We start from the raw sequence: 26,012 nt of genomic DNA, 5'->3' as shown, positions 1-26,012 counted from the left end.
TTATTTTCTATGCATTTTAAAGAGAGGATATAAGGAAAAAATGAAAACATACACACGCTATTTCTCCATTTTCAACTACTTTAGTTTTCAAATAAACAATGCTACAGTAGACAAAACTAACATTTTATTTGCCTATTTGTCCTGGTTATCACTGTAAGAAACAATTTGTTTCTATCGACAACAACACACCTTTATTCCGGCACCAGCAACTCATTAGTAAGAGCTGCAAACACGACTCTCATCACAGCAAAACAGCATAGGAGTTAACTTTGATGAACAGAGGCGCCAGCAGAATAAAAACAATAATTAAACATTTTATGACATAAACATTTTATTAGTACCCCAATATTGAGGTACTAATAAAGTGTTTATTTATGTCAGACAAGTAGTCTAGTCTGCTTTCGGAGGTAAGTCCACCACTGCCTCCCCAGCATATTTTAAAACTTTTAATTATTGTTTTTATTCTGCTGGCGCCTCTGTTCATCAAAGTCATTTTAGTGTCCACCCTTGGTGGAAGGGGGACCCACCCCTACCTTTCTTCTATCTACGGAGAGCGACTTCTTAACCCTGAATAAGGACAGGTCTAATCTCCTCACCTGCATACACAGTGGTTGCCTCAGCGGTAACCCTTGTTTGTGAGTATAACCTTCTCACATTACATTATTTACTATTGTCCTGAGCATACTACACCATATTGGGCTCTCGGTGTCTTTTTCTTAGCATAGGAGATAGAACTTCTTTAGGCGGCTTCCAAGTTCCAAAGTGTTTATTCAGTAAACAGATATAAAAATACAGTTCGTTACATCTTAGCAAAGCAGATTCTTCTGTAGTAAGTCCGTTGCGTTACAGCTTCTTAATTACCTTCCTAATGAATGGTAATCAGGTTATCTTCCTTCTATACTAAGTTACATCTAAACTAAGTATATACAGACAGAGCATACAAGATGTCAAAACATAACTAAAGATTATTATAGCCAACAGGGACAGGAAGCAGAAAAGTGCCTCTCCGGACGCCGGCGGTGGGTTTTATACGGACCAGAAAAGAGAACTGGAACATCATCTGAGCCCCCCCCCCCCAAACCTACAATTGGCTCAAACCCCTTATGGTGTCATGATACTCACCTACTTGGTTAATATTCTATGAGCCCTTTGTCCTAGTTGCAAAGAATTCTATATTGATTAAACATGGCTGTGTTTACTGTTCTTGTGGTTTACATGTTGAGGTCAGTGAGACCTGTGGCCTTGTCCATAGAACAGCTTCTTGGTATATCCTAGTTCTGCTGACAGTCAGAACTGTAGATTTTCTCTCTAAGAGAAAATCTCTTTAAAGGGCAAGTCTGCACCCCAAGCCTTTTTGACTAACTCAGTCCAAATCACTGAGGCCTACATAACGGAAAATTGTATACTTGCCTTCGGTAATTTTCCTTTCCTGATGCATCCATGGCAGCACCTATGAGTAGTGGCTCCGCCCCATAGGACAGGTATCTAGTATAAATTAAAGGTAGGCTAGCCCCACCCTGTCTATACTTTCGGACTTGCTGAGACCCGGGTGGGTCCTATGTGCTGCCATGGATGCATCAGGAAAGGAAAATTACCGAAGGCAAGTATACAATTTTACCGTTTTCCTTATGCCTCCATGGCAGCACCTATGGGATCTAACTAGTTATACTCAACACATTAATAAATGGGCGGGGGACGGTCTGCAAGTGCACCAAAACTTAAACTTTAATAGTTCAATTGACAGGCAGAAATAACAAAAATGTAAATATTTAAATCTGAACAGACAAAACCGTCTTTCCAAAATTTACAGTTGAATTTACAGCAGGATCTACCCGATAATGCTGCATAAAAGTGTGTATTGTCAGTTTGCTGCTTGACATATTTGGTTTGCTGAAATGTTGGCATATGCCGCCCAGGATGTCGATATGGATCTTGTGGAGTGTGCTTTGAGGTTAGTAGGAGGTTCCAGATTGGCTATCGTATGCGCAGCTTGAATGGCCTTTATTATCCATGACGATATTGTCCTGGATGATGCCGGTTCACCTTTCCTGTAGCCTGTTGGGATAATAAAGAATCTATCCGTCTTTCGAATTGCTGACGTCATGTCTAAGTATCTCCTGAGCATTCGACCTACATCTAATGTAAGTGGTAGTTGTGTGGTTTCCTCTTGGAAGGTAGGCAGTGTCCAGTCCTGGTTAAAGTGATACAGGGTAGCCACCTTGGGAATGAAATGCTGCATGGGTCTAATGACTACCCTGTCTGAGAAAAAAGACTTTTATGCCCATTGCCTGCAATTCCGAAACTCTCCTAGCGGAGGAGACCGCAGTCAAGAATACCGTCTTGATGGTTAGATTCCACAGTGAGCAGTTGTCTAAAGGTTCGAATGGAGGTCCTCTTAGTGCTTCTAGGACGACGGGTAAATTCCATTTTGGAAATAGATTCCTTCTTGGAGGCTTGATTTTCATCACACCTCTAAGGAATTGGATAACTAAGGGATCAAGCTCCCATCTGACATTAGTCAGAGCAGAAAGGGCTGTCACTTGTACCTTTAGAGCTGAGTAACTTAGAGACTCTGTAACAACAAAAACCTCCCCTGGGGGAAGCCTCCGGATCCTAATGAGGCTTCCCACGCCGTCCTCTGTCCCACGGGGGTCTCGCTGCAGCCCTCCGAACAGCCGGCGACAGAGCCGACTGTAGCTTCAATATTTACCTTTGCTGGCTCCAGCGGGGGCGCTGTGGCAGCTTTCGGCACGGAAATAGACGGAAATACCCGATCTCCGTCGGGTCCGCTCTACTGCGCAGGCGCCGGAAACTTGCGCCTGCGCAGTAGAGCAGACCCGACGGCGATCGGGTATTTCCGCCTACTTCGGAGCCGACAGCCGTCAGAGCGCCTGCGCAGGAGCCAGGAAGGTAAATATTACGTCACCGCTGCACGGAGGGCTGCAGCGAGACCCCTGACGGATGGAGGACGGCGTGGGAAGCCTCATTAGGATCCGGAGGCTTCCCCCGCCCAAGGTGAGTACCCCCCAGGGGACGTTTTGTCGTTACAGTTCCTCTTTAAGTCCTTTTCGAGTCCTGTCTGAAGAAAAGCTAAAATGCTACCAGTGCTTGGCTGTGAGGGATTGAACCCCTTTTCTGTTGCATATTGGATGAACCTTCCCCAAACACGGTGGTATGTTTTGTTTGTGGATGGTTTGCGAGATTTTAGGATTGTGTTGATAACCTCCTCATTACAACCCGCTGCTTTCAGCCTCTCCCCCTCAAAAGCCATGCCGTCAAATGTAGTCGTTGTACTTCCGGGTGGCAAATCGGACCTTGCGATAATCGCTGAGGAACTTCCGGGAGCTTCCATGGTGTTGCTATCTTCAGATCCCACACTAGTGGGAACCACGGTCGATGGCTCCAGAAAAGTAATATGGCTATTACCGTGATCTTCTCTTGCGCCAACCTCATTACTCTGCTGATCATTGGTGTTGGAGGGAATATGTAACCTAGACTGCAGTTCCAGTGTGCCGTCAGCAAATCTGTTCCCTCCGCCTGAGGACAGTATGCTCTGGATATGAAGCGTGTGCACTTCGTATTGTGTCTTGTTGCCATCAGGTCCAGATCTGGTGAACCCCACTTCTTGTAAATCGTTCTGAAGATGTCTGGATGTAGGGACCACTCTTTGTTGTCCAGGTGGTGTCGACTGAGGTAGTCCGCCTTCACATTGGACTGGCCTGGTATATATACTGCTCTCAAGCTCGATAGATACATCTCCGCAAACTGCATTATTGGTGCAGTTTGTTGAAGAAGACGTAAGCTCCTCGTTTCTCCCTGTTTGTTCGTGTATGCGACTGCCGTTCTGTTGTCGCTTCTGATTAGGACTGGGTTCCCTGTTATCAGCTTCTGGAAATGTTCTAGGGCCTGTAAGATCGCTCTTAGCTCTAAAAGATTTGCTGGTTCCTTCGATATTGTCTGGGACCACTTCCCCTGTGCAACTTGAGTCCCTAAGTAGGCTCCCCAGCCTTTTGAACTTGCGTCGGTTGTAATTAGTATCTCTTTCTGAATCTGAATCTGTTGATGTCTGTACAAGTTGTTCGTATTCTGCCACCAAGTTAAGCTGTTCTTCATCGTAATATCTATAAAGATTGGTTGGTGCAACTCCTTCTTCCGCCACTGCATAAGGAAGCCCCATTGGAAAATTCTGGTATGCCATTGGGCCCATTTGATCATGGGAATTGTTGAAGTTAGTGTCCCCATCAAACTTAGGCATTGACGAGCTTGTAGGTGAGATGCGTCCCTTGTATGTTGAATCTTTCTGAGAATGTTGTTCGCCTTCTCCTCTGGTAGTCTTATCGCATTAAGGGCCTTTTTCCACTAGCCTGCGATTTGCGATTTGCTTTTGACTGCAAATCGCAAGGTACATTAAACTAATGGAAACTGCAGCAGCAATTTCCATTAGTGCGATCCGATTGCGATGCGATTTTGGTCAAAGCGCAATCGTCGTCCTGCTGCGTTTTGTATGCGATTGAGCTGGACTATAATGAGTATAGTAGCTCAATCGCAATCGCATGGTGGAAATTGAAATGCGATTGCGATCGCGATCGTAGTCGCGATCGCAATCGCGATCGCATTTCATAGTGGAAAAGAGCCCTCAGTGTGATTAGGAATCTGGCTCCCAGGAATATCATATCTTGTGTGGGGGATAGTTGACTTTTCCTTCAGCTTATCTTCCATCCAAAGTGTTGGAGCATCTCTAACAGAAGTTCTCTCTGTTCCAGAATTCTCTGTTGATCTTGTGCCAGAAGAATAATATCGTCGAGGTAATGATGTAATCTCAGACCTCTCAGACGTAGAAGAGACACTTGCCTCAATTCACTAAGCTTATCTCCTGTCTTTAATAACTCTTCTAGAGTTGTTACCATGGTGATAAGGCATGTAGTATTCAGGAAACATTTTACCTCAGGCAAACCTAAAGTTAACTCTTCTGTCTTTAAGTTAACTCTTCAATCCTTAAAATAACTCCAGAGTTAAAGACAGGCTGTTTATTAACTGCATGTGAAAATAACTACAGAGGAGGTAAAATAACTACAGAGGAGGTAAAATAACTACAGAGGAGGTAACTTAACTGCAGAGGAGGTAACTTAAGGAATGAAGAGATAAGATAACTCTCTCTTATGTGGAGGTAAGTTTTCTCTTGTCTTATTATCTCCAGCATGGTCTTACTGAATTGAGGCCACTATCTGTACAAGTATATTTGTAAATGTCCTGGGTGCTGTGCTTATTCCAAAAGGAAGGCACCTGAATTGGAGATGTACCTCCCCGATTGCAAAGCGTAAAAAACGTTGGTAATCCCTGTGTACAGGCACATGCAAATAAGCATCTTCTAGGTCTACCGACAGCATCCAGTCGGAGACTCTGGTCGCTAATATTATGGATTGGAGGGATTCCATCTTGAACCTGGGAAGGTCTATTAGTTGGTTTAACGCTCTTAAGTCCAATACTGGTCTTAAATCCCCCGTCTTTTTTGTCACAAAGAACAGTGGGGAATATATCCCTGTTCCTCTTTCTTGGGTTGGTACAAAACAGACTGCTTTCTTTGTGAGTAGGTCTTGGATGTATTCGTCCAAAATTTTTCGCTTTACTGCTGTACCTGGTAGTCTTGTCGGGATGAACTGGGAGTCCGGAGGTTCTTGTTTGAAAGTCCACTTGTGTCCGTGGCGAATAGTCTTCACCACCCATTGGTTTCGACAGTGGTCCGCCCATACGTGCCAGAAAGCCTGAAGCCTTCCCCCCACCGGACACGTCCGGACGGGCGCACCATCAAAAGCTCTTAGGGTTTGTGGAAGTCGTGGTAGTGGCTCTCTGCTTGTTTAGTTTGGCCAGGGCTGCTTGTCCCCCTTGCCAGTTTTTCCTATAATCCTTACCCGGTCGGTAGGACCTGGCATTCCTGAAGCGATTCTGCTGTCTGTTCTGTTGGGGTCCTACGGGTCTTCTCTGCTTACGGTCATGAGGGATAAGACCCGATTTCCCACCCGTGACTCTCGAGATGGCACTATCCATTCGCTCCCCGAACAGATTTTTGCCATCGAAAAGGATTTTGCACCAGTTCTGTTTTGAACTTGTGTCGGCTGACCAAGATCTTAGCCATAAGGCTCTTCTAGTTGTTACGGCATAAAACATCGATCTGGCCGTAGATCGGATGATATCTACGGCTGCCTCACCCAGAAAATCTGCCGATAGCTTGAATTCTTGGAGAGAATTAAGTAGAGTTTCCTTATCTGCATCCTTAGCAATTGCCACTTCCAGGTTGTCCGTCCACGCATGTATGGCTTTGGCTACAGAGGTTAAAGCTACTGCCGGTTTTAGTGCTCCGCCTGAGATGGTATATGATTTCTTCATGTCCATATCCATTTTCCTGTCAATTACATCTTTGAAGGAAATAGCATCCTCTAAAGGCAATGTTACGTGTTTTGCCAATCTGATCACAGATGCGTCCACTACTGGTGCGTTCTCTAACGTTAGTACCTTTTTCTCAGGAAGGGGGTATAATTTTGAAAGTCTGTTGCTTAATGGGATCCTTTTTTCCGCCTTCTCCCATTCCTCCCGGATTAATTCCTGGATCTCACTCATAAATGGGAAAGGAGTGCATGATTTTTTAAAATGCTTGTAATATGTTTTCTTCCTCTTGTTGTCGGTAGTTGATTCGTCCTCTGAATCATCCTCCCACTCGATGGCCTGTCTTACAGCATTTACAAATGGCTCTACTAGAGCAAAATTGAAGCCGACTTCCGTCTCTTCTGCCGGCAAGTCCTCCTGCCGCGATGTCGACGGGATGGGCTCAGTTGTTGGAATTGGCTGGGGTAGGTTAGATATATATTCCGCCATTGAGTCCTGTACTGCTTGTCTGATCAGATGTGAAACTTCAATGGCTTGCTGAGCTTCTCGTGGCATTTGATTGAAACAAGCGCTGCATACTAATTTCCCAGGCAGCGTAACTTCACCACAAGCCCAACAGTTCTTTGAGGGTCGTTTATGGTGATGTCTTCTTGGCGATTTGCTCTTGGAACGCCTTTTCCTCTTAGCCGAGCTTGATCTATCCTGGGAATGGGATGTTGATGGTTGATCTGATGCTGCTGTTGCAGGGCTGTCAGGAGACATGAATATACATGTCTTTTAGAACCTTCGCACTCTTTTGCTGGGAAAAAAAACCCCTACCTTAACCACTTGAGGACCACAGTCTTTCTACCCCTTAAGGACCAGGCACTTTTTTTCCATTCAGACCACTGCAGCTTTCACGGTTTATTGCTCGCTCATACAACCTACCACCTAAATGAATTTTGGCTCCTTTTCTTGTCACTAATAAAGCTTTCTTTTGGTGCTATTTGATTGCTCCTGCGATTTTTACTTTTTATTATATTCAGCAAAAAAGACATGAATTTTGGCAAAAAAATGATTTTTTTAACTTTCTGTGCTGACATTTTTCAAATAAAGTAAAATTTCTGTATACATGCAGCGCGAAAAATGTGGACAAACATGTTTTGATAAAAAAAAAACCATTCAGTGTATATTTATTGGTTTGGGTAAAAGTTATAGCGTTTACAAACTATGGTGCAAAAAGTGAATTTTCCCATTTTCAAGCATCTATGACTTTTCTGACCGCCTGTCATGTTTCATGAGGGGCTAGAATTCCAGGATAGTATAAATACCCCCCAAATGACCCCATTTTGGAAAGAAGACATCCCAAAGTATTCACTGAGAGGCATAGTGAGTTCATAGAAGATATTATTTTTTGTCACAAGTAAGCGGAAAATGACACTTTGTGACAAAAAAAAAAAAAAAAAAAAAAAAAAAAGGTTTCCATTTCTGCTAACTTGCAACAAAAAAAAAATGAAATCTGCCACGGACTCACCATGCCCCTCTCTGAATACCTTGAAGTGTCTACTTTCCAAAATGGGGTCATTTGTGGGGTGTGTTCACTGTCCTGGCATTTTGGGGGGTGCTAAATTGTAAGCACCCCTGTAAAGCCTAAAGGTGCTCATTGGACTTTGGACCCCTTAGCGCAGTTAGGCTGCAAAAAAGTGCCACACATGTGGTATTGCCATACTCAGTAGAAGTACTATAATGTGTTTTGGGGTGTATTTTTACACATACCCATGCTGGGTGGGAGAAATATCTCTGTGAATGACAATGGTTTCATTTTTTTTTACACACAATTGTCCATTTACAGAGTTATTTCTCCCACCCAGCATGGGTATGTGTAAAAATACACCACAAAACACATTATACTACTTCTCCTGAGTACGGCGATACCACATGTGTGGCACTTTTTTGCACCCTAACTGCGCTAAAGGGCCCAAAGTCCAATGAGTACCTTTAGGATTTCACAGGTCATTTTGCGACATTTGGTTTCAAGACTACTCCTCATGGTTTAGGGCCCCTAAAATGCCAGGGCAGTCTAGGAACCCCACAAATGACCCCATTTTAGAAAGAAGACACCCCAAGGTATTCCGTTAGGAGTATGGTGAGTTCATAGAAGATTTTATTTTTTGTCACAAGTTAGCGGAACATGACACTTTGTGAAAAAAACAATTAAAATCAATTTCCGCTAACTTGTGACAAAAAAATAAAAACTTCTATGAACTCACCATACTCCTAACGGAATACCTTTGGGTGTCTTCTTTCTAAAATGGGGTCATTTGTGGGGTTCCTATACTGCCCTGGCATTTTAGGGGCCCTAAACCATGAGGAGTAGTCTGGAAATCAAATTCCGCAAAATGACCTGTGAAATCCTAAAGGTACTCATTGGACTTTGGGCCCTTTAGCGCAGTTAGGGTGCAAAAAAGTGCCACACATCTGGTATCGCCGTACTCTGGAGAAGTAGTACAATGTGTTTTGGGGTGTATTTTTACACATACCCATGCTGGGTGGGAGAAATAACTCTGTAAATGGACAATTGTGTGTAAAAAAATCAAAAGATTGTCATTTACAGAAGTATTTCTCCCACCCAGCATGGGTATGTGTAAAAATACACCCCAAAACACATTATACTACTTCTCCCGAGTACGGCAATACCACATGTGTGGCACTTTTTTGCACCCTAACTGCGCTAAAGGGCCCAAAGTCCAATGAGTACCTTTAGGATTTCACAGGTCATTTTTGTTTCAAGACTACTCCTCACGGTTTAGGGCCCCTAAAATGCCAGGGCAGTATAGGAACCCCACTAATGACCCCATTTTACAAAGAAGACACCCAAAGGTATTCCGTTAGGAGTATGGTGAGTTCATAGAAGATTTTATTTTTTGCCACAAGTTAGCGGAAATTGATTTGAATTGTTTTTCTTCACAAAGTGTCATATTCCGCTAACTTGTGACAAAAAATAAAATCTTCTATGACCTCGCCATACACCTAATGGAATACCTTTGGTTGTCTTTCTAGAATGGGGTCATTTGTGGGGTTCCTATACTGCCCTGGCATTTTAGGGGCCCTGAACCGTGAGGAGTAGTCTTGAAACCAAATGTCGCAAAATGACCTGTGAAATCCTAAAGGTACTCATTGGACTTTGGGCCCCTTAGTGCACTTAGGGTGTAAAAAAGTGCCACACGTGGTACCGCCGTACTCAGGAGAAGTAGTATAATGTGTTTTGGGGTGTATTTTTACACATACCCATGCTGGGTGGTAGAAATATCTCTGTACATGACAATTGTTTGATTTTTTTTACACACAATTGTCCATTTACAGAGAGATTTCTCCCACCCAGCATGGGTATGTGTAAAAATACACCCCAAAACACATTATACTACTTCTCCTGAGTACGGCGATACCACGTGTGACACTTTTTTTGCAGCCTAGGTGCGCTAAGGGGCCCAACGTCCTATTCACAGGTCATTTTGAGGCATTTGTTTTCTAGACTACTACTCACGGTTTAGGGCCCCTAAAATGCCAGGGCAGTATAGGAACCCCACAAGTGACCCCATTTTAGAAAGAAGACACCCCAAGGTATTCCATTAGGTGTATGGCGAGGTCATAGAAGATTTTACTTTTAGTCACAAGTTAGTGAAAAATGACACTTTGTGAAAAAAAAACAATAAAAATCAATTTCCGCTAACTTCTGACAAGAAATAAAATATTCTATGAACTCGTCATACACCTAACAGAATACCTTGGGGTGTCTTTTTTCTAAAATGGGGTCACTTGTGGGGTTCCTATACCGCCCTGGCATTTTACGGGCCCAAAACCGTGAGTAGTCTGGAAACCAAATGTCTCAAAATGACTGTTCAGGGGTATAAGCATCTGCAAATTTTGATGACAGGTGGTCTATGAGGGGGCGAATTTTGTGGAACCGGTCATAAGCAGGGTGGCCTTTTAGATGACAGGTTGTATTGGGCCTGATCTGATGGATAGGAGTGCTAGGGGGGTGACAGGAGGTGAATGATGGGTGTCTCAGGGGGTGATTAGAGGGGAAAATAGATGCACTCAATGCACTGGGGAGGTGATCGGAAGGGGGTCTGAGGGGGATCTGAGGGTTTGGCCGAGTGATCAGGAGCCCACACGGGGCAAATTAGGGCCTGATCTGATGGGTAGGTGTGCTAGGGGGTGACAGGTAGTGACAGGAGGTGATTGATGGGTGTCTCAAGGTGTGATTAGTGGGGGGAATAGATGCAAGTAATGCAATGGCGAGGTGATCAGGGCTGGGGTCTGAGGGTGTGGGCGGGTGATTGGGTGCCCTAGGGGCAGATGGGGGTCTAATCTGATGGGTAGCAGTGACAGGGGGTGATTGATGGGTAATTAGTGGGTGTTTAGAGGAGAGAACAGATGCAATGCACTTGGGAGGTGATCTGACTGCGGGTCTGCAGGCGATCGGATGGTGTGTGTGGGTGATCAGATTGCCCGCAAGGGGCAGGTTAGGGACTGATTGATGGGTGGCAGTGACAGGGGGTGATTGATGGGTGGCAATGACAGGGGCTGATTGATGGGTGGCAGTGACAGGGGGTGATTGATGGGTGATAGGTGATTGGCAGGTGATTGACAGGTGATCAGTGGGTTATTACAGGGAAGAACAGATGTAATTAATGCACTGGCGAATTGATAAGGGGGGGGGGGGGTCTGAGGGCAATCTGAGCGTGTGGGCGGGTGATTGGGTGCCCGCAAGGGGCAGATTAGGGTCTGATCTGATAGGTAACAGTGACAGGTGGTGATAGGGGGTGATTGATGGGTGATTAGTGGGTGTTTAGAGGAGAGAATAGATGTAAACAATGGATTTGGGAGGTGATCTGATGTCGGATCTGCGGGCGATCTATTGGTGTGGGTGAGTGATCAGATTGCCCGCAAGGGGCAGGTTAGGGGCTGATTGATGGGTGGCAGTGACAGGGGGTGATTGATGGGTGATAGGTGATTGACAGGTGATCAGTGGGTTATTACAGGGAAGAACAGATGTAATTAATGCACTGGCGAATTGATAAGGGGGGGTCAGAGGGCAATCTGAGCGTGTTGGCGGGTGATTGGGTGCCCGCAAGGGGCAGATTAGGGTCTGATCTGATAGGTAAAAGTGACAGGTGGTGATAGGGGGTGATTGATGGGTGATTGATGGGTAATTAGTGGGTGTTTAGAGGAGAGAATAGATGTAAACAATGGATTTGGGAGGTGATCTGATATCGGATCTGCGGGCGATCTATTGGTGTGGGTGGGTGATCAGATTGCCCGCAAGGGGCAGGTTAGGGGCCGATTGTTGGGTGGCAGTGACAGGGGGTGATTGATGGGTGATTGATGGGTGATTGACAGGTGATTGACAGGTTATCAGGGGGGATAGATGCATACAGTACACGGGGGGGGGTCTGGGGGGGTCCTGGGGAGAATCTGAGGGGTGGGGGGGTGATCAGGAGGGGGCAGGGGGGGGGATAAAAAAAAATAGCGTTGACAGATAGTGACAGGGAGTGATTGATGGGTTATTAGGGGGGTGATTGGGTGCAAACAGGGGTCTGGGGGGTGGGCAGGGGGGGTCTGAGGGGTGCTGTGGGCGATCAGTGGGCGGGGGGGCAGATCAGTGTGTTTGGGTGCAGACTAGGGTGGCTGCAGCCTGCCCTGGTGGTCCCTCGGACACTGGGACCACCAGGGCAGGAGGCAGCCTGTATAATACACTTTGTATACATTACAAAGTGTATTATACACTTTGTAGCGGCGATCGCGGGGTTAACATCCCGCCGGCGCTTCCGTATGGCCGGCGGGATGTTACGGCGGGTGGGCGGAGCCAGTTGCCGGGGGAAGTGCGCGTCATCAATGACGCGATCGCTCCCCCGGCATAGGAAAAGGACGCAACGCCCTAAGGCGTATTGCGGTCCTTAAGGCATCCACTTTGCCGCCGCCCATGGGCTGTGGGCGGTCGGCAAGTGGTTAAGCACCCCTACCTGATAAGCTGAGGCTGGTCTGTGCTGGGCGTAATAGGGTCCATATCTGCTTGCGACATGCTGTGAAAGAAAAACACAGCAATGAATGTGTATAGTTGGCTGCGGCCAAGGAGGTAAGAAGAAAACACTGTAGTGAGGCCAAATCTGTCCCTCACCTACCTTTTCCTGAGAATAATTGCTCTATAGCAAGTCCAAGTGACAGGGATCGGCCACCGCAGGGTCCACGCAGAATTTCAGCGAAAGACGCCGATCCCCGCCATCTTGGTAGCTTAAATAGGCTTCCCAGGCCCTTCCAGTAAGCCACTCCGCCCCCTGCGCCGGAGACGAGGCGTGGAACGCAGAGGAGAGGAACAGCTTCTATTTCCTACTTCCGGTCGTGAGGAGCGCAACCGGAAGTGACGTCACCAGCCTCCCCGAAGGCAAACAGCGTTGCCCGCAATGTCTCTCCGGCGCTACACTAGCGATATGGTTCCCCTGCCCCTGCCAACTATTAGCCAGCCCAGGTAAGACATATACTTTAGGCAAAAGAAGAGTTTATCTTCCGACATACCTGACAGCCCCGCCTGTATGGTCTGAGGCCCCCAAGACCAGCAGAATGGGGCAGCATTGCATACTCTATTACAGGGCTTTTCAATGTTTTTATTCATTGTACCACTTTGATCACCTGAAAAATTTGAAGTACCACCAGTGTGCCAGCACAATAGATCTGACCAGATCAGGCTCGGCTGTTTCCAGAGGAGCCCGAGCGGAGAGCCGCTACCGCACATACACTCACACCAACAAGGAGATCTTCGAGGAGTTCCAGCGCTGGAACCTCCCTACTGAGGAGGAAGGGGGAAGCCTCTTTAGGATCAGGAGGCTTCCTCCTCCCGGGGCACTTTTTTCCTACAGGTACACTTTAAGAAGGGGGGGGGGGGGGGAAGGCATATGGTAGGGGAATAGCAGGAGGCATTGGTGGGGAGGCAGAGGAGTGAGGGGTAGCCAAACTTTGTGGAGGCAGGACGGGACCAGGACAAGCAGCAGGTGGGCAATTAAGTAGCAGACAAACTTGGAATGTACCACCTGGCCAACAGCAAAGTACCACTGGTGGTACGCGTACCACAGGTTGAAAAGCCCTGCTCTATTAGAGTCGCACTGTGACACCAGGAGAGGCTGAACCTGGATGAGAGTAGGGGTGAATGCAGACGCTGGAACTAGAACACCCTGTCGAGGCAAGGATGAAAATAGACAGGGTGGGGCTAGCCTACCTTTAATTTAAACTAGATACCTGTCCTATGGGGCTAGGGGGCGGAGCCACTACCGATAGGTGCTGCCATGGAGGCATAAGGAAAATACTTAACTTCTAACAATCACAACATTTAAATGATGTCCCTAGTACAATGTATGGTAACAATATTTTATTTGGAAATAAAGCAGAAATAATGACCCTATGAACTTTCCTGCAGTAAAACCTTATCTCAAGCTGTCTCTGGCTGTGTAGGTGCTTCAGGAAACAGGACTTTATTTGACCTATTAGGTCAAAGAGCTCAGAGAAGCTCTTTTGCATAGATAACACTCAAGTTTTTTTTAAACTCTTTCTGTACTAGAAAACAATATGATACTTTTTTCTTTGCTAGTAGAACTATAGATCTATACTACACAATTCATTATCTCATAAGTTTATTTTCACTTCAGGTTTACTTTAAGCAAAAATAAATTTAGACCCTTAACTATTTCTCGGTTAAAAAACCTTTGGGCCAGAGGATTATAGCTTGGACACTGCTCAGTACTATTATATACTATTATATACTCAGGAATATAATAAAAAACTCAGGAAACCAAAAATTGCAAAATGTACTTTTTCTTTTAATATTCCCAAAAGTGCAGAAAATTGTATACAATATCTTCAATCACGTGGTAAAGTGCATAAATTTGGTAGAAAAGGCAACAACATCTATTTGTTTCGGTTCCACGACCCTTCTTCAGGCCTTTATACATACAATCACCACCTAGTTTGGATGTTCTGCTTCCATGTGGCTTCCATGTGGTCTATCCTGGCTTAATTGTTGTCCAGATGAGGTTCTGCTGGGTATTTAGATTGTGCAGATATTCATTGTATGTATAAAGGCCTGAAGAAGGGTCGTGGAACCGAAACAAAAATCAATGTTATTGCCTTTTCTACCAAATTTATGCACTTTAGTTGCAACCTACTTGGAACAACAATAGACTTCATTTCCTTCCACACCGAGTACTGAATTGGCCCCTTAAAAGTGCTCAGTGACAGCTCCTTGTCAACAAGAGTGATGTTGGAGGGCATCACTTCCTTCTGCTGCTCCCGATACCTGGAAAGAGAGAGGGAACATGGCTTCCGTGAACTTGGAGAAACTCCTGGGAGGAAACACCACTGTTATCTGGCCTTAGACATTCTGTGATGATCGGAACCAGCAAATTCCGTTCCGCCGGAAATCACGGATTCCGCCAATGATAAATTCCGTCGCTATGAAAATTCTGCGGAATTCCTCTTCCTCCCCCCATGATGGGATTTCTGATGTTGTTGTTCTCGTTCTGCTGTTTTAGTGCAATTTTTTTTTTTTTTACATTTTGAATTTGACATTTGAAGCCTAGCACGTGCTGCAGGGAGAAGCAGCAGTGCGTGCTGTGCTATGGAGAGGGGAGGGAGAAGCAGCAGCGTGTGCTGTGTTATGGAGAGGGGAGGGAGAAGCAGCAGCGCGTGCTGTGCTATGGAGAGGGGAGGGAGAAGCAGCAGCGCGTGCTGTGCTATGGAGAGGGGAGGGAGAAGCAGCAGCGTGTGCTGTGCTATGGAGAGGGGAGGGAGAAGCAGCAGCGTGTGCTGTGCTATGGAGAGGGGAGGGAGAAGCAGCAGCGTGTGCTGTGTTATGGAGAGGGGAGGGAGAAGCAGCAGCGCGTGCTGTGCTATGGAGAGGGGAGGGAGAAGCAGGAGTGTGTGCTGTGCTATGGAGAGGGAGAAGCAGCAGCGCGTGCTGTGCTATGGAGAGGGGAGGGAGAAGCAGGAGTGTGTGCTGTGCTATGGAGAGGGAGAAGCAGCAGCGCGTGCTGTGCTATGGAGAGGGGAGGGAGAAGCAGCAGGGTGTGCTATGCTATGGAGAGGGGAGGGAGAAGCAGCAGGGCGTGCTGTGCTATGGAGAGGGGAGGGAGAAGCAGGAGTGCGTGCTGTGCTATGGAGAGGGGAGGGAGAAGCAGCAGGGCGTGCTGTGCTATGGAGAGGGGAGGGAGAAGCAGGAGTGCGTGCTGTGCTATGGAGAGGGGAGGGAGAAGCAGCAGCGCGTGCTGTGCTATGGAGAGGGGAGGGAGAAGCAGCAGCGCGTGCTGTGTTATGGAGAGGGAAGGGAGAAGCAGCAGCGCGTGCTGTGCTATGGAGAGGGGAGGGAGAAGCAGCAGGGCGTGCTGTGCTATGGAGAGGGGAGGGAGAAGCAGCAGGGCGTGCTGTGCTATGGAGAGGGGAGGGAGAAGCAGCAGGGCGTGCTGTGCTATGGAGAGGGGAGGGAGAAGCAGGAGTGCGTGCTGTGCTATGGAGAGGGGAGGGAGAAGCAGCAGCGCGTGCTGTGCTATGGAGAGGGGAGGGAGAAGCAGCAGCACGTGCTGCGCTATGGAGAGAGAAGGGAGAAGCAGCAGCGCGTGCTGTGCTATGGAGAGGGGAGGGAGAAGCAGCAGGGCGTGCTGTGCTATGGAGAGGGGAGGGAGAAGCAGCAGGGCGTGCTGTGCTATGGAGAGGGGAGGGAGAAGCAGGAGTGCGTGCTGTGCTATGGAGAGGGGAGGGAGAAGCAGCAGGGCGTGCTGTGCTATGGAGAGGGGAGGGAGAAGCAGGAGTGCGTGCTGTGCTATGGAGAGGGGAGGGAGAAGCAGCAGCGCGTGCTGTGCTATGGAGAGGGGAGGGAGAAGCAGGAGTATGTGCTGTGCTATGCAGAGGGGAGGGAGAAGCACTGACACACCTCTCACTTACTCGCTCTCACTCACACACCCTCACTCTTACTCTCTCTCACTCACACACACACACCTACACTCTCACACCCTCTTAGGCTGCTTTCACAGTAAGACGTTACAGGCGCACGTTAGTGCAGCCTGTAACGCAGCCTAACTCACAGCAATGAAAACTAAATGGGATGTTCACAGTGCCCACGTTGCGTTACATTGTAACGCAGCACGTTTAAAGAAAGTGCTGCATGCTATACGTTATACGCGGCTAAGCCGCGTTAGACTGTTTGCACATGCGCAGTAATGTTGGAGGAGGAGGTCTCCCCTTTGATGGGTTAATCACGAAAACAATGTACAATACCACTGAGCTTGTACCATGTGTGGCATGAACAAAGATTCAATAAGATTTCTTAGTTCTGTTCTCAAAATGCCATCAAGATTACCATTCTTTCATTAGCATTGTTTCCAGGAGTAGAGAGCACACACACTTCCTGAAGGGACAGCTGAAATCTGATCTCTGAAGTGTGCTCTGAAATCACCCTGCTTTTGTGATGTAAACACAGCTGTACTGAGTTGCACAATGATGACATAAGACACTTCCTAGTATACACCTCAGTGGGAGTGTCTGAAGACTCTGGGAGGAGGGCAGGTAATGAATATATAATGAGCAAGAGAAGGGAGGGGGGGAAACAAGAGTCAGGGAGGATATGATGTCAGCATTAGCTGGGCAAAATGGCCACTGCCTGGAATAGGATTTTCTGCTTCTCATTTATAAAATTCTCAGGAATCATAATGTGGACAGTGCAATACATCTGATATATAAGTTGAACTAGTATTTATCTACTTAAATATGTGTTTTTTTATTTTTAGGTTAGCATGGGTGTCGCTTCCTCTTTAAGCATGCTACTTTTTCTATTGGATTGATCATAATGGTACATGCTAGGCTGGCTTTAGCATGTAGTGTGGTTGGTGGTCTAGGGGGTAAGTCAGATACCTACTACACACTGAGACCTGGGTTCAAATCCCAGCCTAGGTATGTAAGCTGGCTTTTGAAAAACTGCAATTCCCTACAAGAGGATGGATGGATGGATGAATGAGAGAGAGAGAGAGAGACCTATGTATTTTATTTGCTCATTTGTCCTGGTTATTACGCCATTTAAATTATGTCCCTATCACAATATATGGAGCCAATATTTTATTTGGAAATAAATGTGCATTTTTTTCAGTTTTGCGTCCATCAATATTTACAAGCTTATAATTTAAAAAAAATGTTCTTAATATACCCTCTTCACGTGCATATTAAAAAAAAGTTCAGACTTAAGTAACAATTTTTTTTTTTCATGAAAAATTTTAAACCAAATGTTGCAAAATGACCTGTGAAATCCTAAAGGTACTCATTGGACTTTGGGCCCCTTAGCGCAGTTAGGGTGCAAAAAAGTGCCACACATGTGGTATCCCGTACTTAGGAGAAGTAGTATATTGTGTTTTGTGGTGTATTTTTATACATACCCATGCTGGGTGGGAGAAATCTCTGTAAATGACAATTTTTTTATTTTTTTTACACACAATTGTCCATTTACAGAGAGATTTCTCCCACCCAGCATGGGTATGTGTAAAAATACACCCCAAAACACATTATACTACTTCTCCTGAGTACGGGAATACCACGTGTGGCACTTTTTTGCAGCCTAACTGCGCTAAGGGGCCCAAAGTCCAATGAGCACCTTTAGGCTTTACAGGGGTGCTTACAATTAGGCACCCCCCAAAATGCCAGGACAGTAAAACACACCCCACAAATGACCCCATTTTGGAAAGTAGACACTTCAAGGTATTCAGAGAGGAGCATAGTGAGTCTGTGGCAGATTTCATTTTTTTTGTCGCAAGTTAGAAGAAATGGAAACTTTTTTTTTGTCACAAAGTGTCATTTTCCGCTAACTTGTGACAAAAAATAAAATCTTCTATGAACTCACCATGCCTTTCAGTGAATACTTTGGGATGTCTTCTTTCCAAAATGGGGTCATTTGGGGGGTATTTATACTATCCTGGAATTTTAGCACCTCATGAAACATGACAGGTGGTCAGAAAAGTTAGAGATGCTTAAAAACGGGAAAATTCACTTTTGGCACAATAGTTTGCAAACGCTATAACTTTTATCCAAACCAATAAATATACACTGAATGGATTTTTTTTTATCAAAGACATGTAGCACAATAAATTTGGACAAAAATGTATACAGAAATTTTACTTTATTTGAAAAATGTCAGCACAGAAAGTAAAGAAAATCCTTTTTTTTGACAAAATTCATGTCTTTTTTGATAAATATACCGTATATACTCGCATATAAGCCGACCCGCATATAAGCCGACCCCCCAACTTTTCCCTGAAAAACCAGGGGAAAATGATTGACCCCCATATAAGCCGGGGGTAGGAAATGCTGGCCGCCTTATTCCCCGAGTGTGTCCCAGTATAGCTAGTAAAGTGTCCAGTATGGGTAGGTAGTGCCCCAGTATAGCTAGTATAGTGCCCAGTATAGCTAGTATAGTGCTCAGTATAGCTAGTATAGTGCTCAGTATAGCTAGTATAGTGCTCAGTATAGCTAGTATAGTGCTCAGTATAGCTAGTAAAGTGCCCCAGTTTAGCTAGTATAGTGCCCAGTACAGCTAGTATAGTGCTCAGTACAGCTAGTAAAGTTCCCCAGTTTAGCTAGTATAGTGCTCAGTTTAGTGCTCAGTATAGCTAGTATAGTGCTCAGTATAGCTAGTATAGTGCTCAGTATAGCTAGTATAGTGCTCAGTATAGCTAGTATAGTGCTCAGTATAGCTAGTATAGTGCCCCAGTTTAGCTAGTATAGTGCTCAGTATAGCTAGTATAGTGCTCAGTATAGCTAGTAAAGTGACCCAGTATAGCTAGTATAGTGCTCAGTATAGCTAGTATAGTGCCCCAGTATAGCTAGTATAGTGCTCAGTATAGCTAGTATAGTGCCCCAGTATAGCTAGTATAGTGCTCAGTATAGCTAGTATAGTGCCCCAGTTTAGCTAGTATAGTGCTCAGTATAGCTAGTATAGTGCCCCAGTTTAGCTAGTATAGTGCTCAGTATAGCTAGTATAGTGCTCAGTATAGCTAGTATAGTGCCCCAGTTTAGCTAGTATAGTGCCCCAGTTTAGCTAGTATAGTGCTCAGTATAGCGCTCAGTATAGCGCCCCAGTTTAGCTAGTATAGCGCTCAGTAAAGCTAGTTAAGTGCCCCAGTTTAGCCAGTACAGTCCCCGCTCCCCATGGCCGCCGCCGCTATTACCTGGCTGCATCTTCTATTTCAGTCTCCGTTCTTGTAAACATTCAGAGCAGCGCGCCTGGCGCTGCTACTGTGACGAGCGGCGAGCCAGGAAAGAGCGGTTCCCATAGTAACAGGACGCTCTTTCCTGCCTCGTCACAGTAGCAGCGCCGGGCGAGCTGCTCTGAATGTTTACAAGCACGGAGACTGAAATAGAAGATGCGGACAGGTAATAGCAGCGGCGGCGGCTATGGGGGGAGCGGGGGACCCGCGGACCAGCGGAGGAGGGGACCCGCGGACCACCATGACTCGCATACAAGCCGAACCCCCAACTTTTGGCCCCCTTTTTGGGGGTCAAAAATTCGGCTTGTATGCGAGTATATACGGTAATAAAAACTAAAACTCGCAGCAGCAATCAAATAGCACCAAAAGAAAGCTGTATTAGTGACAAGAAAAGGAGGTAAAATTCATTTAGGTGGTAGGTTGTATGACTGAGCAATAAACCGTGATAGCTGCAGTGGTCTGAATGGAGAAAAAGGCTCTGGTCCTTAAGGGGCGAAAAGACTGTGGTCCTCAAGTGGTTAAATAAAATGTCTTTCAAGCTTCAGCAAGCAAGAAAATAATTTTGACAGTATCTTTTCCCCTATTGTTTGGTACTTTTTCAATTGAAGAGTGTTGACAAGTTATTTTAAGGAGAATATGAAAAATTACCTCCTAGGAGGAAAATTGAATTGAATAGTGCCAATGTGAGACAAAGTACACCACATATGACATTTTACTTTTTAATACACAGTACAGGTCCTTCTCAAAAAATTAGCATATTGTGATAAAGTTCATTATTTTCTGTAATGTACTGATAAATATTAGACTTTCATATATTTTAGATTCATTACACACAACTGAAGTAGTTCAAGCCTTTTATTGTTTTAATATTGATGATTTGGGCATACAGCTCATGAAAACCCAAAATTCCTATCTCAAAAAATTAGCATATTTCATCCGACCAATAAAAGAAAAGTGTTTTTAAAACAAAAAAAGTCAACCTTCAAATAATTATGTTCAGTTATGCACTGAATACTTGGTCGGGAATCCTTTTGCAGAAATGACTGCTTCAATGCGGCGTGGCATGGAGGCAATCAGCCTGTGGCACTGCTCAGGTGTTATGGAGGCCCAGGATGCTTCAATAGCGGCCTTAAGCTCATCCAGAGTGTTGGGTCTTGCATCTCTCAACTTTCTCTTCACAATATCCCACAGATTCTCTATGGGGTTCAGGTCAGGAGAGTTGGCAGGCCAATTGTGCACAGTAATACCATGGTCAGTAAACCATTTACCAGTGGTTTTGGTACTGTGAGCAGGTGCCAGGTCGTGCTGAAAAATGAAATCTTCATCTCCATAAAGCTTTTCAGCAGATGGAAGCATGAAGTGCTCCAAAATCTCCTGATAGCTAGCTGCATTGACCCTGCCCTTGATAAAACACAGTGGACCAACACCAGCAGCTGACATGGCACCCCAGACCATCACTGACTGTGGGTACTTGACACTGGACTTCAGGCATTTTGGCATTTCCCTCTCCCCAGTCTTCCTCCAGACTCTGGCACCTTGATTTCCGAATGACATGCAAAAGTTGTTTTCATCCGAAAAAAGTACTTTGGACCACTGAGCAACAGTCCAGTGCTTCTTCTCAGTAGCCCAGGTAGAGATGAGCGTAATGGAGTAATTACGATTTCGCGAAATTTCGCGTAATTAGTGTAATTACGTTTATGACCGTAAGTACATAATCGTAATGAAGAAGGATTTCGTGAAATTTCGCGCAAGCGTAATTTTCGCATTACAACGGCTATTACGAAATTAATGCGTATGGTCATGCTCCTGAAGCGGAAAAGTTGACGCATGTATCAATGTTAGGTAGCCGCCGACTTTAAGGGTTAATAGCAAAGCCCCCTTAAATGCTAAGAGCCTTTACCGTAAGCCTTTACCGTACAGTAAAAATACCGTAAGCGTAATTTTCAACGCGTAATTTCGCGCTTCGTTCATGCCGTAATTTCGCATTAAACGATACCGTAATTTCGCGTTAAACCGTAACGCTCCGTATAATATAAAAAAGCCGCCGACTTTAAGGGTTAATAGCAAAGCCCCCTTAAATGCTAAGAGCCTCAAATTTGGAGAATATATTAAGGAGATCAGGAGGAATAAGAGGAAAAATTTTTTTTCGAAAAGACCTTATAGTTTTTGAGAAAATCGATGTTAAAGTTTCAAAGGAAAAATGTAAACATTTAAAAACCCGCCGACTTTAACGGTTAATAGCAAAGCCTGCTTAAAGTTTAGGAACACCAAATTCCCAGGGTATATTAAGGGGATCAGTGGGAATAAGAGGAAAAAAATTTTTTTCAAAAAGACCTTATAGTTTTTGAGAAAATCGATTTTTAAGTTTCAAGGGCGAAAATGTCTTTTAAATGCAGAAAATGTCAGGTTTTTTTTGCACAGGTAATAATAGTGTATTATTTTCATAGATTCCCCCAAGTGGGAAGAGTTTTACTTACTTCGTTCTGAGTGTGGGAAATATTAAAAAAAACGACGTGGGGTCCCCCCTCCCAGACCTCTTTAACCCCTTGTCCCCCATGCAGGCTGGGATAGCCAGAATGCGGAGCACCGGCCGCGTGGGGCTCCGCACCCTGACTATACCAGCCCGCATGGTCCATGGATTGGGGGGTCTCGGAAGGGGAGGGGCAGCCAAGCTTTCCCCTCCCCCTCCGAGCCCTTGTCCAATCCAAGGACAAGGGGCTCTTCTCCACCTCCGATGGGCGGTGGAGATGGAGGCCGCGATTTCCTGGGGGGGAGGTTCATGGTGGAATCTGGGAGTCCCCTTTAAAAAGGGGTCCCCCAGATGCCCACCCCCCCTCCCAGGAGAAATGAGTATAGAGGTAGTTGTACCCCTTACCCATTTCCTTTAAGAGTTAAAAGTAAATAAACACACAAACACTTAGAAAAAGTATTTTTTATTTTTTTTTAAAATATTTTATTTGGTTTTCAAATTTTCACCCTGGTTACAGAACAAATCTACCATCTCACATCTTAAACATTATGCAGGCGCAGCTGCTTCTCATTAATATCAGCATATTATATATCAATGACATGGTACAACAATCACATCAAGTTATACTTCCCACCTCCCACCCTGTATTCCCTCCCTCCCTCCCCCTTCCCCTCCTCCCTCCCACCCTTCTGCTCTCTCTTCAGCTTTAATGCATTTTATTTCCGTATCTATGGACATAAGAGATCAAACTTTTAGCTAACATGAATTTCTAAGCGGCCTAAGGTACCTGCTAGTTGCTGGTAAGCATACCAAGAAGAGTACTTGAATGGTTCCATGAGCTGTCTAATTTGTGAGTCTGAGTACATTATCAGCATATATGCTTTCCACCTCTTAAAGAACTTTTTTGTGCCCTTTTCCACATTTGAGGTTGCCTCCAGTCTTTCCATTTTAAATAAAAATGATAATTCGTCGTGTACATCAGTTATGGAAGGTACTGTGGGATATATCCATCTATTGTATATGGCTTTTTTGGCAGCCGCTAAGACCAGATGGCCTATATCAGGGAGTTTAATTGGGGAGGTTTCTGCAGTTCTTTCTTCTTCACTGAAGTGGAATAAGAAGAGTATAGGGTTCTTCTTAATTTGTTGTTTACACAGCTTACTCAAAAATTGAGACACGTCATCCCAGAGCTTTGAGATTTCCGGGCATTCCCAGACGCAGTGGATCAGATCTGCTTCCAAATGGTTGCATTTTGGGCATTTATTATCATAGTGTGGTGGAGGGATTTTATATTTTATATTGAATGCATATTTTGCCTTGAAAATAAATAAAAGGTGTGACTCCCTCCATTTCTCACTTACCAGGAGTGATCTTAATATATTATTTCCAGCTATTATTTTATTCTCAATATTTATATCTGGAAAGGATTTTTCCCACGCTTTAAAGTTCTTTTTTGATGTTGCCTCGCACTGCGTCTGGGCTAGAGCACTCTGGAGCTCTGAGAGAGATAGTCTCCCACCTCCTGGCTTAAGGAATCGATTAAAGGGGGTAAGTTTTGCTATATTAGCAACATTAGTGACATTTTTATTTATATAGGATTTGATTTGCGCATATATCAGGAAATGTGTCTTACTTATCCCATATATTTGTTGGACTTCTCTGAATGACAAGAGGGTATGTTTCTCTAAGTTAAGCACGTTGCTGATCTTTATTATCCCTTTGGATTCCCACTTCGCATACTCCTTGTGCATCATGCCTGGCAAAAATGTTGGCAAACCCCATAAGGGGGTGTATTTTGAGATTTTCCATGGGAGGTTAAACATCTTCCTTAATTCCTTCCACGCTACAATAGTATCTCTGAATACCTGGCTATGTTTCATACGTGTAGGCAATTTTGCCCAAGGAGTATGCAATAGTCCAACCAGGGACCAGGGCTCTGCTAGAGAGCTCTCAAGCTCAAAATTGGAGAAGTAGCTAGTGGCTGAGACCCAATCTCTTACATGCCGTGTAAGGCATGCTAGGTTGTATTTTCTAATGTCTGGGAGGTTTAGGCCTCCATATATTTTAGGGATTTGAAGTCTCTTGTATTGTATTCTAGCTCTTTTTCCTTTCCATAGGAATTTGGAAAAGGCTGTAGTTAGACTAGTTATATCCCTATGTTTTATCAGGAGGGGGAGGGTTTGCATTGGATATAGGAGCCTCCCAAAGCTTATCATCTTTATTAATGCTGATCTACCTGATAGACCCACAGGGATATTAGCCCATCTTTCTAACTGTTGTGTGATATTTGTGATTAGTGGCGTAAAATTATTGACATATAATAAGGCGGGATCTTTATCGACTTTCAGTCCTAGGTATGTGATGGACTTATTTGCTATTTTAACTCCTAGTTGTAATTGCTCTTGTCTAGGCAGCTGATTTGACAGGTACAGAAGCTCACTTTTTTTTTCATTTATTTTAAAACCTGACTCCTGGCCAATCTCCCTGATAGTTTCCAGTATTTGGGGGACTTGTGAGCGTGGTTTATTTAAAAAAAGTAATATATCATCTGCAAAAAGTGCGGACACTACTTTTCGCTCTCCTATATGTATTCCCTCTAGGGTGTTAAGAAAATAAGTGGCTAGTGGCTCCAAGGCTATATTGAAGAGCAGCGGTGACATTGGGCATCCTTGTCTTGTTCCTTTGTATAATCGAAAAGAGGGGGAGAGGAAACCTGGGGTATAGATTTTAGCTGAGGGGGCTGCATATAATGAGTTTATGAATTGTATAAATTCCCCTTGAAACCCCATTTTCATCAATACCTTGTTTAGCCATGTCCAGTGAACTGCGTCAAAGGCTTTTTCCGCGTCTAACGTGAGTATTGCCGCTTGCTTGTATGTTGTTGGGTAAGCTTTGACCTGTTCTAGTACTGTCATGAGTTTTCTGATATTTGTCACCGCTGCTCTTCCCTTTACAAATCCCACCTGATTTGGGTGGATCAAGAAAGGCAGAAACTGTGCCAGTCTATTCGCCATTAGTTTTGTGAGTATTTTTAAATCTTGGTTTATCAGGGAGATCGGCCTATAGGAGGCCGGGTCATTTGGATCTTTACCCTGCTTATATATCAGTTTGATATAAGCTTCGTTTCCTGAGGGCTGTATATGTTTCCCTCCCAGTATTAAATTGTATAAGGAGGTCAGTGTGGGTGTCACCTCTGATTTTAATATTTTGAAATATTCGGCTGGCATGCCATCCGGGCCGGGTGATTTATGATTATGTAGGGTTTTGATAGTGGCTAGGATTTCTTGTTCTGTGATGGGGGTGTTCAGTTCCTCTAAATGTTGTTCTGAAAGTTTCCTTAATTTGACCTTTTGTATAAATGATTCTCCCAGTGATTTGTCTATAGATCCTGGGTCCCCATAGAATTGCTTATAATGTTCATAGAAGATTTTATTAATATCTTTGGGTAGATGGACAAGCTTTCCATCCTTGGCTTTAAGGGAATGGATATTTGAGGGGGAGTTTTGGGCCTTGACCATTCTAGACAGGAGTCTCCCTGACTTTTCCCCGAACTTGTGAAAGTATAGCTGCTTATAGGGTGTTGTCATGGTTTCTCGGGTCTTCGACCAGTAATCCATCTCTTTTTTCTCTTCTAGCCATTTCTGTCTATTGGCTTCACTAGGGGACAATTTATACTCAGTGTAAGCTTGTCTGACCATGTTAACATGTTTATCATATTCTTGTGAGGTCTGCTTTTTTTTACCTGCTACATATGATATAATCCTTCCCCTTATGACCGCTTTGGAGGCATCCCAAAAGAGGTGAGGGTTAGTTTTGTAAGATTTATTATCAGCAGAGTATTCCTGCCACCAATATATTAGGTCTTGGTGAAACTTCTCATCTCCATATAA

General features: G+C 44.8%; 1 pseudogene; it reads right to left on the bottom strand.

Moving 5' to 3' along the window:
• LOC137525986 (nuclear factor 7, brain-like) overlaps nt 1-26,012 on the bottom strand; it is a 51,599-nt pseudogene that overhangs the window by 2,273 nt on the left and 23,314 nt on the right.

The sequence above is a fragment of the Hyperolius riggenbachi genome, chromosome 7 (genome assembly GCF_040937935.1).
Source record: "Hyperolius riggenbachi isolate aHypRig1 chromosome 7, aHypRig1.pri, whole genome shotgun sequence".
NCBI lineage: Eukaryota > Metazoa > Chordata > Amphibia > Anura > Hyperoliidae > Hyperolius > Hyperolius riggenbachi.
Note: the sequence above shows the minus strand (reverse complement) of the source record. Positions and strands in the feature narration are given on the sequence as shown.